Source organism: Papaver somniferum, chromosome 7 (assembly GCF_003573695.1).
Source record: "Papaver somniferum cultivar HN1 chromosome 7, ASM357369v1, whole genome shotgun sequence".
Taxonomy (NCBI): domain Eukaryota; kingdom Viridiplantae; phylum Streptophyta; class Magnoliopsida; order Ranunculales; family Papaveraceae; genus Papaver; species Papaver somniferum.
In genome coordinates, this window is record NC_039364.1 from 240,025,363 (window position 1) to 240,030,405 (window position 5,043).

At 32.6% G+C, this 5,043-nt stretch overlaps 1 pseudogene; it reads right to left on the reverse strand.

The window, feature by feature from the left end:
• Positions 1-709: 709 nt before the first annotated feature.
• LOC113299963 lies at positions 710-1,882 on the reverse strand (annotated as a pseudogene).
• Positions 1,883-5,043: the final 3,161 nt, after the last annotated feature.

A 5,043-nucleotide genomic window follows, 5' to 3' on the forward strand; every position in this document is an offset into this window, starting at 1 on the left:
TCTCCTTGCGCTGCACCGTTCAGCGTTAAAAACACTTTTTGAGCGTTGAACCATTCAACGTTTCAATTTCGCTGATAGTTGAACTGCGAGCACCTGGTAGGAGAGAGAACTATCAATTGCTAGTGTTAACTTCTTTCCCACACTTTTTTCATGATTTGCAACACTTTTTGGCCAATCTAACCCATGAAGGGTTAGTCTTAGTCCATCAACAATAGAGGTGCCACTTGACAAAAGCTAGTTGACCTACCCAGTTTCCCTTTTCCTTTGCTTGAGGAGCAATCTGCAAACGCAGTATAACTCACGTACATATTAAAAAATAATATTAAATGAACTTAACAAAGTACAATTTTTTTCTTTTTTTTTATCTTTTTTACAATGTGTCTTGCCCACACCATCATCGGACATGCAATTTTGTTCTTCCTTTTTTTTCTTTTGAAGCGTCCTTGGAAAAGTTAATCCAACACCCATAATTTACAAGCACACATAATCTTCGTTTGCAACCACCCTTAATTAATTGGGTAAAACGCATGAACTGATTCACTAACACCTAATAATCATTGTTTGAATCCTGAGAATCTTGATGTAAGTAATACCGCATAATATGATCATTGCACAAAATAAGAGTACTACTAGATAGACCACATAGTAGAAAATATTACAAAACAAACAACATTCTAAGATAAAATCTTGGAAATATATTCTACGGCAACTTATATATTCTACTTTCCAAGCTGCTAAATAGACCTTAAGTGTTGAAACATTACTGAAACATTTCATAACGTTGCAATAATCTTACAATAACATCACTGACTCATGCATTCAGTTTCTTACAGCCCATCAATGGTGGTCCGCACAAGCACTTGTTAAGGAAATAAGCAGTGTTGTGGAAACTCTGCATTTTTCCTCCATATGGTATTTTTCCATACAAGTTATTGTAACTCACATTGAACGTTTCCAACCCCAAACCCTTAATTTCTTCAGGGATTCTACCAAAGATTTTGTTATGAGATAAATCCAACCAAATCAAACTCATTGGAAACTTGGCCTTTGTTAAATCAAACTCAAATTGATTCCTCGACAAGTCCATATAGTATGTCGAACCATGGTTTGGATTAAACAGCATGGATGCATTTCCAACAAATCTGTTCCACGATAAGTCAATGCTGCTATCCAAAGCATCTAAAGACTTTGGAATTTGACCTGAGAGTTGATTGTGGGACAAGTACAAATGAGAAGGTGTAGTAGGACCAGGAAAGCTCCCAAAGGACTCCGGAATCGGACCCATGAGTCTATTCCTATCCAGGTGGATGGCTTCGAGATTCTTAAGTTCTGAGAGATTAGGTGGAATAGAGCCGCTGAGTTGATTGGAAGATAGACCGAGGTAAGTAAGAGCAGTGAGTTGGTTGAGGAAGTTAGGAATCGTACCTGAGAGACTCGGATAGCTGAGATCTAGGTAACTGAGATGCTTTAACTTTGATAGATAGTGGGATTGATCCTATGATATGCTTATAGTTCCAGAAACCTACAGATTCGAGGTAAGAAAGGCTACCAATTGAGGATGGAATTTGGCCAGAGAGTCCACCTACTGAGGAGCTTCCAACCAAGCTGAATTCGGTTATACGGTTGGTTTTGGGATCGCATTTGACTTCATACCACTCACAACAATCTGTATTTGGATTCCATGAAGTTAACTCGTAAGGGTTTTTTAGGGACTTCTTGGTATTCATAAGAGCATTGTAGTCACTAGGATTGCATTTTCCTAAAGCTCCATGAGAAGGTGATATTAGGATAGTAGTAGTAGCTAAGAAGAGAAGAAAGAGTGAGAAGTAGAGAGGAAATGGGTGCTGGATTTTCATGGTATTTGGTTTTGTTTTGCTATGTTGTTGTGGGGAGAATGGAGTAGAAGCAAGTTGTATTTATAATACCATCTAGCTCGATCAATTCCATTACTCTTCCAAATCAAACACTCCAACGGAGAACACACCCCATGATCTTCACATCCTGTTGTGATGCATGTGAACGAGCAGAGCACCTATAAAATCAAGTAGTCAGTCACCATCTACAGGTTGAAACATCAGCTCGGCCATCAAGGTGTCTCAGAACCACGTGAACAAATTTACACGAAAATGAAAACACTAACAAACAAAAACATGCATGTAGCAAATTAAAGAACGTCAGATATATTGCAGCAACCAGAGCACTTTAAAAGTAAAATATCTTCATCCAGCCAGTGGTATGTTGTCATATGACTCGTATTCATTGCTTGATAACCTACATACCACTGGCTGAATGATGGCTGCTTAAACAAGTGAAAGTTTGTTTTTCACTTAATTGTATACAAGTGAAAATTTGATTTTTCATCTGCAATGATAAACTGTATTTTCACCTTAATAAAAAAGGAACTTTAACCAATCTTACATATAATTACAAGTGATAACCGGATTATTTTTGTAAATCTCATCAAACAATCACAACTACTCGACAATTTTGATTTTCACAGGAAGTAATAAGTAAAAGTCAAAAATTCCAATTATCACCAATTACTAAATTGTGAAAACCTAAATTTTCACAAGTCAATAAAAAATGAAAATCAGAATTTTCAACATTTGGTGAAAACTGAAATTTTCCTAAATATTTTAGGTGCATGATAATTTGGTTTTCTTTAGAATTTGTTTAAGGTAAATCTTATTCGTTCATGGTGAGTTTTTGTGTCGTAATTTTAGGGAGTAATTGAGTTCTTTTAGAATTTGCTATTTTAGGGGAGATTTTTTTGCCGTAGTAGTTTTACGGATATTTGACACTCTATCACGTTTTCTCGGGAAAAACGATATTTTATTTTTTATTTTTTTTTAATCAGTTTCTTTTCTACTAAAAGGATATTTTAGTAATCATATAACTATTATAACTAATTATAGGTTCCTCATATATAGAATCTTATTGGTGGGTTTCTTTACACAAAAAAATACTATTTAGGCTAGAAATAACTTTCCCCTTTACAAAATAACCCTATACGTAACAAAAAATAATTTTACTTTAATTTTAAAAACAACGCTAAAAAAACTTGGTGATAAAAATAATCTATAAAATGACTCATTTGACCTTCTTTTATCACGTCTTTTCTTATCTATTACAGAACTTCTATAGACTAATCCACATTATATTAATATAACTTCGTAAAAATAATAAAATTCTTTCATCCCAACTAAACCTTTTTTTTTCCGTCAACCAACATATTTTAATTTATTCAAATCAAGATAGGGTTTACATGATCGCTTACAAGAATAGCAAACACATCAAAATACAAGATAATCAAAACCCTAATACAAATGAAGATATCATTTACAAGTGAATCGTGATGAGAAAGATCCATAAACTACGAAGATACCCGATATTCGTAAATGTAATAGGAAAGGATGATGGTATAATCTGGAACCTATTCCGACTATTTAATTTAATTTTCTTCTTCATCAATAAGAGATGCTATATTTTGCCCATAATCTTGTAGAACTAAACGAACTCGGATGCCCTAAATTCCTTGGATTAAATATGGATTCAAAGCAATACTGTGTTGAATAGTCGATGTTCTTGAGTCGAAAATAGCAAGTCATGAACCAACGATCAAAGTTTGAATACATCACCCGCAAAGCGAAGAGAAAAATTGCCCCAAATAGCGATTTTCTCTCCAAATAGTGAAGAAATATGTCAAAAGACATCAAAAACAAAATAAAACTAGTTTAATTCAATTAAATATCAATTAAAATTGTCGAAAGAAATGTGGTTTTCAAGGGAAGAGCCAAGAAATCCTGCTAAGATCTTGTCCAAAAAGGACCAAATCTGTGTAAAAGATTAATGGAGGCTAGGATTTTTTTTCTTAGGAAGGATAGAGAAAAAAGAACACGATAGGCCTTAATATTTCTTTGTGTTAATAAACTTGCATAAGTTAAATTTTAACTTGATAGATTACTAATTTTGATATAATTAACAATAGTTTTTTTGTTTTTGGTCCCAAGGCTATTAAAACTTTGAAAATACACTTTATGGCGATTCAGCATTTTTCACATTAGAATAAAGTGAAAGTTTGATATCTCCCTCCAGAATCTCCAGTAGAAAATTTCAAGTCTTTACCGTGCATTCGGTGATATTTCTAGAAGATACAAACTTAATAGTGATGGTGAGTTCTTGAAAGAGGGAGGTTTTATATTTTGGTTCTGCATAAATTTTCGGTAAAAACAAATGCAACTTCCTGAGCTGTTTCAATTTTTCTTGACTAAAAATAAATCTATAATACAAAACAATATTGAGTTTTGAGCTTTGGACAGACGCATAACATTTTGAGAGACAAACGTTGTATTCGATCATCTCAGTCTCATCCTACTCAAAGACATTTTATAGATGTGGTAATTTTAACATCTTTTCATCATGAATATACTTTACGTAGATTCCCTCGTAATGAGGATCATAAATAAAATTTAAATTAAATATGAAATAAATATTTACAACCATTAGTTTTGATTATCTAATTATTTTATTTTTACATTATATTCTCGATCTACAAGTAAATAAATAAAACACCAAAAATATTGAAAATTAAGAATCACAAAATTTCAATTTCATTACTTAAATAAAAACTAAGTTATTTATTTATGATCCATATATCCAATTATAGAGAACATACATGATAACAAATTGTGTTTTTATTTAAGTCATGCATCAAGAAGCAAATTAAATTATAAAAAAAAACAGTAAAAGATACAATCATTTATAAAGAACAAAATCTTATAGTGTGCCTAGATGAAATTAAAACAAATCAAAGCACAAAATTGTTTGGAAATTTCCTAGGTGATACGAATACGTTCGATGCAAAGAATCACAACCATCATTTACATTCCTATGAATCAATCCCTTCAATTGATAAACATGTGCAAAGAATCACAGTTACATAACGAGTTTTGCATGTTTTCTCTAGAACCACACATCACAAATCTGATATTTGAAATCACTGAATCGCCCTTTTTAAATTTTACAGTAGACATGAGATGAAAA